This window comes from Erythrolamprus reginae, chromosome 2, assembly GCF_031021105.1.
Source record: "Erythrolamprus reginae isolate rEryReg1 chromosome 2, rEryReg1.hap1, whole genome shotgun sequence".
NCBI lineage: Eukaryota > Metazoa > Chordata > Lepidosauria > Squamata > Dipsadidae > Erythrolamprus > Erythrolamprus reginae.
This window is the reverse complement of record NC_091951.1, coordinates 33482653-33493946: the sequence shown is the minus strand read 5'-3', so window position 1 is coordinate 33493946 and position 11294 is coordinate 33482653. Positions and strand designations below refer to the sequence as shown.

The 11294-nt window shown below is 42.0% G+C and overlaps 1 long non-coding RNA gene across 1 annotated transcript; it reads left to right on the top strand.

The window, feature by feature from the left end:
• Window positions 1-4: 4 nt before the first annotated feature.
• On the top strand, window positions 5-4057 carry LOC139160119 (uncharacterized). The gene is made up of 2 exons (XR_011557885.1): window positions 5-147; window positions 1920-4057. It is a non-coding gene; the product is annotated as an uncharacterized lncRNA (long non-coding RNA).
• Window positions 4058-11294: the final 7237 nt, after the last annotated feature.

The following is an 11294-nucleotide window of genomic DNA, read 5'->3' as shown; positions in this document are numbered from 1 at the left end:
CGGCCCAGGAACCGGAGCGATCGGGGATCTGGCTAGCCGCGATCGCTCTAGCGCGGGCTTCGGGGGGGAGGAATCGCACCTTTCCGATCCAGCGCAGGACGCCGGCAAGGTCGAAGAGGAAAGCCCGCGAGCGGGATCTGTGGAGAGGCAAGAAGAGGCTTTTTCTTCCTCCAACTTGGGGGGGAAAGGGGGGCTCTCCAAGCGGCTTACGTGGGCTCGTCCTCCCTCCCCGCGTTTGCTGCAATTCCCAGCTGCTTCCAGTTGGGAGGGTTGAGAAGCGAGAGAGGCGGGAGGAAGAAAGAAGCCAGCCGGGATTGAGCGAAAAGGCGGGAGAGGCCTGAGGGCCCGCTGGGAATCGTTGTGTGGGTTTGTGAAACCGCGTTTGTGGATTTGATTTATTGGATTTATAAGCCGCCCAGATCCTTGCGGATTTTGGGCGGCGTACAGTAATAAAAAGAATATAATATGAGCGCATAGAAGCAACGTGGGAAAATATTATTTTACTGAAAGAATAGTAGATGCTTGGGACAAACTTCCAGCAGAGGTGTTTGGTAAATCCACAGGAACTGAATGTAAACATGCCTGGGATAAGCATATATCCGTCCTAAGATAAAATACAGGAAATAGTAGTACAGACTAGATGAACCATGTAGTCTTTTTCTGCCATCAATCTTCTATGTCAGTGTTTCCCAACCTTGGCAACTTGAAGATATTTGGACTTCAACTCCCAGAATTCCCCAGCCAGTGAATTGTTGGGGAGTTCTGGGAGTTGAAGTCCAAATATCTTCAAGTTGCCAAGCTTGGAAAACACTGTTCTATGTTTCTATATGCACCAAAGACAAATTCCTTGTGTGTCCAATCGCACTTGGCCAATAAAGAATTCTATTCTCTATAATAATAACAATATAAATAATAAGGATATAATAAAACGGTTAAAACCCCAGAATAAAACAATCATTCAACAAAGGTTCATTGGGATTGCCCTCTTGGTGGAGATATGCGGTTTGCTTCGGAGTGCCAAGAACCAGATACATAGATAAGTTAGATTAGAGTTGGAGGTACCTTATGGATCATCTAGTCCAGTGTTTTTCAACCAGTGTGCCGCGGCACACTAGTGTGCCGTGAGACATGGCCAGGTGTGCCGCGAAGCTCAGAGAGAGAAAGAAAACAAGAGAGAGAGAAAGAAAACAAGAGAGAGAGAAAGAAAGCAAGAGAGAGAAAGAAAACAGAGAGAAAGAAAGAGAGAGAGAGAAATAAAGCAAGAGAGGGAAAAAGAAAGAACAAGAGAGAGAGAGAAAGAGAACAAGAGAGAAAGAAAGAGAGGGAGAGAGGGAGGGAAGGTGGGAGAGAGAAAGACATAGAGGGAGGTAGGGAGGGAGAGAGAAAGAGCAAAAAAGAGGAAGGAAGGGAGAAAGAAAGGGAAGGAGAGAGAGAAAAAAAGAGAGAGAAAGAGGGAGGGAGAGAGAGAGAAATAGAGCAAAAGGGAGGAAGAGAGAGAGATAGATTTTTTTTGTCCAAACTTTTTTTAGCTGCTCCCCCATCCCCACTCAATGTGCCCAATGGTTTTGTAAATGTAAAAAATGTGCCGCGGCTCAAAAAAGGTTGAAAATCACTGATCTAGTCCAACCCCACTTCCCTACGAAGGAGTCCCTACACCATTTAGTACAAATCTTCCCTTGAAAGTGTCAAGTATCCAGCATCTTTTCCGAGCCTCTGCTTTCTCCCTGCCTCCTTTAGCTGGGCTCTCTTTTTCGAGGCTCCCTAGAAAAATAAAATAAATTTCGACCTTCTCGAGAGTAGCAGAAAAAAGAGCTTGCTTTAAACCACCACCCATCATCACCCCTACCGACAAAAAGCAGGACGGGGATCCACAAGGAAGGGGATTTGATTGTCTTTTTTTCTTTCCTTTTTCTCCAAAGGTGGAAAACGAAAGTGCCTTGTTCAAATACAGTAGATGGAATTGCATTTTTTAGCCTTGATTCCCCCCATGGGAGGTTGCCATCATTTCAAATTTAGAAGTTGAAATCCAGAATAAACAGACACTTAACTATTAATGATGGCTATCGTTGCTTGTAGATTAAAAATAATGCAGAGTGGTCTTTTTAAAGGGTTGGGGGAAAAACAAGATTAGTTTCTGGGGAGGAGTTTTTTTTTAAATTTGGGGACTTTAAGTTGGGTGGACTTCAACTCCCAGAATTCTTCAGCCAACTGGGCAATTTTGAGAGTTTGAAATCTTCCGTTTAATATTGACAAGTTTGTAAAGAAAAAAATAATACCTATGCTCTGGAAGATCCAGTGGTTCTCCTCCTTTCTAATTGCTACGACCCCTTAATACAGTTCTTCATGTTGTGGTGACCCCCAACCATAAGTCTAGCGCCAATTCTCCCAACAGAGTTTTAAGCTGATTGGCAGAAAGGTCAGAGGGACCTGTAAATGCCTGATTGGTCCAATTGTAAAAATATGTTCCAAGGTGGCAGAATAGAAGCTTTAGTTCCTAACACCATGGGAAATTTGTCTTTTCCCATGATCTTAGATGACACAGTCATTTGTCCCCTCTCCCAAGGGGTCCCTAATCTCAGGTTAAGAACCTCTGTTAATCCCTCACAGGGCCACATGAATGGCTCTCATAGTTATCTCCAAAGAATCTCCAAACGCAAACAGTATGGTAACCTGCTACCAGGCTGCGTATCAGGCTACCAGATCAGTCTCCCAAGAGTTTTAAAATATCAGTAGGGGTGAGAATCAAGTTACATTACCATTCCAGAGCTCACCTACAGTCCCTTAAAGGGAAAAAAATCCTGAAAAACAAACTGCTTAGATTAGGCCAGAGGTGTCAAACTCTTAAGACGGTGATGGCGAACCTATGGCACGGGTGCCACAGGTGGCACATGGAGCCATATTGAAGGGCACACGATGCGTTGCCCTGTCGGCTCCAGTGCGTATGCACGCTGGTCAGCTGATTTTCAGCCTTGGGAAAAGCTGTTTTGCCCTTCTGAGGTTTCATGGAAGCTTCCCTGAAGCCCCAGAGTGCGAAAAACTGCCTAACGGGCAAACCAGAAGTTTGGAAAAATTGACTTTCGGTTTGCCCATTGTGCTGTTTTTCACACTCCGCGATTTCAGGAAGCTTCTCTAAAGCCTCCAGAGTGTAAAAAACAGCACAACAGGGAAACCAGAAGTCCATTTTTCTGAACTTCTGGTTTGCTCATTTTTTTTACCTTCCCAGGTTTCAATGAGGCTGTGCGCATGCCTGGGAGCAGAGGGCTTGTATGCAGGTACATCATGGGATGCATATGCGTGTGTGGGAGGGAATGGGTGGGCGCGTGCATGCTCACTAGCACATGCACACCCACCCTTTTGGCACTTGAACCAAAAAAGTTTTGCCAAGAAGACAGATACCTGTTGTGGTTAGCACTGGCCCAGCTCCTGCTACAAGGACTGTGGAGGTGGATATGGGGGAAACATCCAAATGTCACAGGCCTGTTTTGCTGCCGACAGAGTCGGCCAGTGAATTATCCTCTGAAGAAGGAAGTGTCGGTGGGATGGATGAGGGGGGCTTGGCAAGACAGCCCAGGAAGAAGCCAACCCTCCTTATCTTCATTAGATTCGGATGAGGAAATAAGGATAGACCCACACATGCGTAGAACCATGCATAGGAGAGAACCGCTTCAAAAATATTACAGAAGATAATTGAGTCCACCTGTGTTTGGGTGGGGTTCAAGTAATTAGGGCTGCTGTTAAATTGGCAGCGTGCCAGCCTTGCAGTGTGGAAGATTATCTGATCGTATTGGTTTGGATCCTGCCTTGCTGTTTCTGGATTGTGCTCAGGACTTTGTTTGGATTCCTGGACTTTGGAATAGAAAGACATTGTGAGTGTTTATCACATCTGAACAACAGTAGCTGTGACGAACTTCACAGTTACTGGTTTATTGCTTGGATTTTATTACTGGACTCCGTTACTGTCTGTATTCAAGAGTGCCTTGTTTGTACAAGAAATCCCTTTGAAGTTTAAAAGGGAGTTTTGCTTCTTTTTTGTTTGGATAAAGAACATTTAATTTCATTCTCTCGTGTGTGTGTCTGCTTGGCTAAATTTCCCTTTAATTGAAGGCGTGTGGCCTACGCCAGCTGAACAAATACCTACTAGTTAACATACTAACAGTCGCAAGAATACTACCCTGTTTTCCCGAAAATAGGTCACCCCCAAAAGTAAGACATAGGAGAGGTTTTGTAGAATTGCCTAATATAAGGTATCCCTCGAAGGTAAGATGTAGGAGATGTTTCATTTCGCAGCATTCCCGAACAGAACATATATAACACTGATGTCCATAAATTGCATCCCAAAACGCTGCATCAATCAGATTTAAAACACACCCAACATGCATCTAACATGCAGCTGCATGTTTGGATGCGTTTTTGCTGCAGCAGGATACAGGATACAATTCAATGGAAAAAAATAAGACATCCCCTGAACATAAGATGTAGCACATCTTTGGGAGCAAAAATTAATATAAGACGCTGTCTTATTTTCAGGGAAACAGGGTATTCGCACAAGATTAGGAGCTGGACCATACTCCATCCACCTTAAATTTTATTAACGAAACATTTGAATGTGCTGAATTGACAAAACTGACTCGAGCTACTGGACAAAGAGAGAACAGAATTCTACAAAGCTGGGGAAAAGAGAATATACAAATACAACATAAAGTTCACAAGTCTTATTTAGCACAATCACTGCATAAACCCACAAAAACCATGAAGAAAGATAAACAGATAACAACGAGGAAAATGCAATACTTCAAGATGATAACTTACTGAACCCTGTTGGGGAAAAAACAAAGAAACCAACGTGAGAATTCAAACCCAAGATGAAAATTGCACAAACGTTAAGAAAACAAGTTAGTAAAGAACCTAGAAGCTGTAGATTAATATAGTCAACACTTAGGTTGATAAAAAGCACAACTTTATAAACATAGACACAAATCTGCTTTTCTATTTCTTTTCCTCTTTTTTCTTCCTTTCTCTCCTTATCTTTCTTAAATGTGTAATGCAACCTACAATTATATACTGCTCAAAAAAATAAAGGGAACACTCAAATAACACATCCTAGATCTGAATGAATGAAATATTCTCACTGAATATTTTGTTCTGTACAAAGTTTATGTAAATTTTTTAGACTTTCATGTGAAATTGATTGTCAATCAGTGTTGCTTCCTAAGTGGACAGTTTGATTTCACAGAAGTTTGATTTACTTGGAGTTATATTCAAATTCGCTCAATTCAAATTATATTCACTCAATGAATGAGTGTTGGTTATGGCCTCTAAAGCACTACATGGCATCGGACCAGATCACTTGCGGGACTGCCTCCTGCCGCATGAATCCCAGCATCTGGTTAGGTCCCGCCGAGTCGGCCTTCTCCAGGTCCCGTCAACTAGACAGTGTTGTTTAACAGGACCAAGGGGAAGAGCCTTCTCTGTGGGAGCCCCGGCCCTCTGGAATCAGCTCCCTCCAGAGATTTGTACTGCCCCCACCCTCCTCACCTTTCGTAAGGGTCTCAAGACTCATTTATGTTGTCAGGTTTGGGCCAGTTAGATCTTGGCCTCTGGCCAACAAATTATCATATGATTGCTGTACAATGGGTGTGATTGATTTTTAATTTACTTAGGGATTTCAGATTGCGTTGTAATTTTAATTTAATTGGATTGATTTTATTGTATTTTACTGTTTTTTCTATATGTTGTAAGCTGCCCCAAGTCTTCGGAGAAGGGCGGCATAGAAATACAATCCATCCATCCATCCATCCATCCATACACACACACACACACACACACACACACACATATATAAATATATATATATATATATTTGTTTTCGTAGATTTTCACGAGTACAGGTATGACGGTCTTTGCATATTCGGGTTTCTTCCCATGTAGGATTTGGAAATTTCTGGCGACGTTTCAACGAGGTCCCACTTGTCATCTTCAGGCTGGTGCTTCTGTCCTTGTTCTACGGCGAACACACGTCGAAACGTCACCAGAAATTTCCAAATCCTACACGGGAAGAAACCCGAATATGCCAAGACCGTCATATATATATATAAATATATATATATTATATATATAAATAAGGCCAAAATAGATCTATCCTAGTCTCCCTTAATTTTCAAATTCAGCAAAAAAACATGTGACGTGTGTGTGTATATATATATATATATACACACACACACATATACATATACGTACATGCATGCATACATACATACATACATATATATATATTGCCTCCCAACAATCTGGGTCCTCATTTTACCCACCTCGGAATAATGGAAGGCTAAGCCAACCTTGAGCCAGCCGGTGGTGAGCTTTGGACTGCTGAACTACAGCTAGCAGTTACCTGAAATAGCCTGCAGTGCTGCCCTCTTAACCACTGCGCCACCCAGATACTCAGCAAATGTCTCTTAACAACAGAAACGTTGGGCTCAGTTGTGGTCATAAATCGAGGACTACCTGTAGCCTTGTCTCTACTGCTGACTAATGTCTATATACTGTGGTTCTTTTCTTCACCGGTAAGCTTTATTTCAGCTTGTGATGATTAATTGCATAATTATGTTTTTGCCAAGATTATCCAGGTGAGGCCAAAACATGGATTTTATCCTCACCTGTGACAGCAGGAAGTGATCTTATTCTCAAAGGTGATCATTGTTAAAGATTTTTAAAGATTAAAAGGAGGGAGAGTTGGAAAATACCTCATTAACAACTAAGACTTGTTTTTACTTAAGTCTGTCTCTCCTTTAAGCTTACAAATATCCAAGGAAGCTGGCGGAGAGGGGCAGCATACAAATCTAAATAAACATGAACAAACATAAGCAAACAAACATATGACAGATAAGTTTCAACTGGGAAAGGATGAAGGAGCACTTTTATTAGGAAGTTGTGTTTCTCACCAGACACAAACCCTGGAAAGATCGTAAAGAAATGCCAAATAAAAGTTGTCATCTCACACATTCCATTAAACTAATGCTCTCTACAGGGAGTTGATTTGTGACTGTTTGCTCAGCAACAGCTCAAAATTATAACCACCTACCTTGGGGCTACTTATGACCCAGTTTTGCACTCTGCAACATGGTCTTATATAACAGTTTCTCAACCTTGGCAACTTGAAGATATTTGGACTTCAACTCCCAGAATTCCTCAGCCAGCGAATGCTGGCTGGGGAATTCTGGGAGTTGAAGTCCTAATACAGTGATACCTCGTCTTACAAACGCCTCGTCATACAAACTTTTCGAGATACAAACCCGGGGTTTTAAATTTTTTTGCCTCTTCTTACAAACTATTTTCACCTTACAAACACACCGCTGCCACTGGGATGCCCCGCCTCCGGACTTCCGTTGCCAGCGAAACACCTGTTTTTGCGCTGCTGGGATTCCCGTGAGGCTCCCCTCCATAGGAAACCCCACCTCTGGACTTCCGATGCTGCGATTTCACTGATGCTCCCTTCGCTGGGAAACCCCACCTTCGGACTTCCGTTGCCAGCGAAGCACCCGTTTTTGCGGTGCTGGGATTCCCCTGCAGCATCGCAAAAACACGGAAGTGAAAACGGGCGCTTCGGCTGACACAAGGGGTGAATTTGGGGCTTGCACGCATTAATTGCTTTTCCATTGATTCCCATAGGAAACATTGTTTCGTCTTACAAACTTTTCACCTTAAGAATCTCATCCCGGAACCAATTAAGTTTGTAAGACAAGGTATCACTGTATCTTCAAGTTGCCAAGGTTGGGAAACACTGTTTTATAATATGCAGCACCCTATAATTGCTTGATCATGTTTCACAAATGTTTTGGCAATTACTTAACATAGCTATTGGTTTGTCCATAGCAAGCCATCGTTTGCTTAACTGTCAATGTTCATTCAATAACCATCTTCATTTAACAAACCAGGATGATTTGCTTAATGACTGTGGCAATACAACTGTGGTAAGCAGGCTCCATTAAGATAGTAAGTCAACAACTATTTGTACATGGTCTGGATCAGGGGTAGGCAGTTGTCTCTTCTATGACATGTGGACTTCAACTCCCAGAATTCCTGAGCTAGCATGATTCACTCAGGAATTTTGGGAGTTGAAGTCCACAAGTCATAGAAGAGCCAACTTTGCCTACCCCTGGCCTAGATGAATCAATCATGCATCGTCACATACTCATAGCTGTGATTAAATGTGTATTCACCATTAAAAGGCCAGTTGTAATCACTTGGGCCTTAGCGCACAAGTGACTGTCCAATTTTGAACTTAGTCCTCTTACTATTGGTTTTACATCCACCTGAATAAATACTTCACAGGTATCTGAAGATCGTGTAGATTCAGTCAGTTTTGTCCATTATAGCATCAACTTTGTCAACTCCCAAGTTTCCTCTTTCCACTATGTATTCAAAATAGAAGTGATTAATATGAACCATGGATAGTTCAGTGGATTTCAAGCTGGCTGAAGCATAGACATCAGAGAGTTATTGTTAATGGCGAGTATTCTGAGCAGAGACGGGTTACAAGCGGTGTGCCACAAGGGTCTGTTCTGGGTCCTATTCTTTTTAATATGTTTGTGAGTGACATAGGGGAAGGTTTGGTAGGGAAGGTTTGCCTATTTGCCGATGACTCTAAAGTGTGCAATAGGGTTGATATTCCTGGAGGGCTCTGTAATATGGTAAATGATTTAGCTTTACTAGATAAATGGTCAAAGCAATGGAAACTGCAGTTTAATGTTTCCAAATGTAAAATAATGCACTTGGGGAAAAGGAATCCTCAATCTGAGTATTGCATTGGCAGTTCTGTGTTAGCAAAAACGTCACAAGAGAAGGATTTAGGGGTAGTGATTTCTGAGTCTCAAAATGGATGAGCAGTGTGGTCGGGCAGTAGGAAAAGCAAGTAAGATGCTTGGCTGCATAGCTAGAGGTATAACAAGCAGGAAGAGGGAGATTGTGATCCCCTTATATAGAGCGCTGGTGAGACCACATTTGGAATACTGTACTGTGTTCAGTTCTGGAGACCTCACCTACAAAAAGATATTGACAAAATTGAACGGGTCCAAAGACGGGCTACAAGAATGGTGGAAGGTCTTAAGCATAAAGCGTATCAGGAAAGACTTAATGAACTCAATCTGTATAGTCTGGAGGACAGAAGGAAAAGGGGGGACATGATCGAAACATTTAAATATGTTAAAGGATTAAATAAGGTTCAGGAGGGAAGTGTTTTTAATAGGAAAGTGAACACAAGAACAAGGGGACACAATCTGAAGTTAGTTGGGGGAAAGATCAAAAGAAACATGAGAAAATATTATTTTACTGAAAGAGTAGTAGATCCTTGGAAGAAACTCCCAGCAGACGTGGTTGGTAAATCCACAGTAATTGCATTTAAACATGCCTGGGATAAACATATATCCATTGTAAGATAAAATACAGGAAATAGTATAAAGGCAGACTAGATAGACCATGAGGTCTTTTTCTGCCGTCAGTCTTCTGTTTCTATGCCTGTATGTACTAATGTGTTATCTTCAGGCTGGTACTTTTGGCCTTGTGCTTCACCCTAGCATAAAGCCAAAGGCAGCAACCCGAAGATGACGAGTGAGACCTCGTCGAAACGTGGCCAGGAATCTCTGAAACTTACATGGGAAGAAACCCAAATCTGATCAGTTTCAGCACCTTATTTTATCCCCTTGTTACTGCTGAAAAAAACCCTTCTTTGGAGAGTAACAATGAAAGAGCTTGCAAGCTGGGAACATTGTTAGAACCTGGTTTGGGCTGGAAAGAAAAATTCTGAGCAAGTAGAGCAATGAAAAAAATACTGCAAAGGCTTAGGGCTTGGAAAACATTCTTTGCAGAGAATAATGAAAGACCTTGCAAGCCCTAAGAACTGGGAAGATCATTAGCACCTGGTTAGGACTGGAAATAAACATTTGGAGCAAGTTAGAGCAATGAAAAAAAAAACCCTGCAAAGACTTCAGGACTTGGAAAACATTCTTAGCAGAGTAATGGAATAGAATTCTATTGTGTGATTGGACACACAAGGAATTTGTCTTGGTGCATATGCTCTCATATGAAAGATCTTGCAAGCTTGTAAGAGCTGGGATCATTGTTAGCATCTGCTTAGGGCTGGAAAGAAACATTCGGAGCAAGTAGAACAATAAAAAACCTACAAAGACAGGGTTTGGAAAACATTCAGAGAGTGAAAGAGCTTGCAAGCCAGATAAAGAACCAGGAACATCATTAGCACCTGGTTAGGGCTAGAAAGAAACATTTGGAGCAAGTTAGAGCAATGGAAAAAACCTGCAAAGACAGGGATTGGAAAACATTCTTCGCAGACAGTAACAATGAAAGAACCTGCAAGATAGGAGCTGGGAAGATAGTTAGCACCTAATTAGGTCTGGGAGGAAAAACTTGTTGGAGGGGGGGAGCTGCATTCAGAGTATAAGACACACCTGAATTTTCAGCCTCTTTTAGGGAGGAAAAGGTGCCTTATATTCCAAAACTACAGTATAGAAATCAATGGTGAAATTCAAAATTTTTCCCTACTAGTAGTTGTGGGTGTGGCTGGTCATGTGACTGGGTGGGCATGGAAAACTTGGTCTCAACTTTAGGAAATTTCTCCAACTCACAATAAAATAGCACTGTTCCCATAGAATCAGAGTTATGAAGGACCTTGGAGGTCTTCTAGTCTAACCCCTGCTTAGACAGGAATCCCTAAACCACTTCGGACAAATGGTTATCCAACATTTCCGTTAAAACATCAAGTGTTAGATCATTTACAAGTTCTGGAGGTAAGTTGTTCCACTGATTGTTGTCAGGAAATTTGTGGGGCTCCTACAAAAATGAGGGAGTCGATCTATTTTCCAAAGCACCAAAAGCACAAAGAACTGATAGAAACTAACCAAAGAGAAGCAACCTAGGATTAAGGAGAAATCTCCTAAGGATGAGACCAATCAACCAATGCAATAGCTTGCTATCACTAGAGGCGTTCACAAAATGTGAGGGAAGTACAGTACGCCCCAAAAGGACAGTGCCAGGAACCACTAAAACAATGCCCAAGTCTACCCAAAGCATATAGGCAGCTGAGAGGGAATTGAAGAGCAGCTGCTCAACTGCTAATTGAAAGCCAGGGCTGCTGCCAAAAGCCATTATTTATTTGATTGATTTTGGAGGACTGGGGTGGCTCACAACATATGAGATTATAATATCAATCCAATTAATACATAAAAACAATTCATAAAAATCTACTTTAAAAACTTCCAATTAACCCTTCCAACTCTCTTCTATGT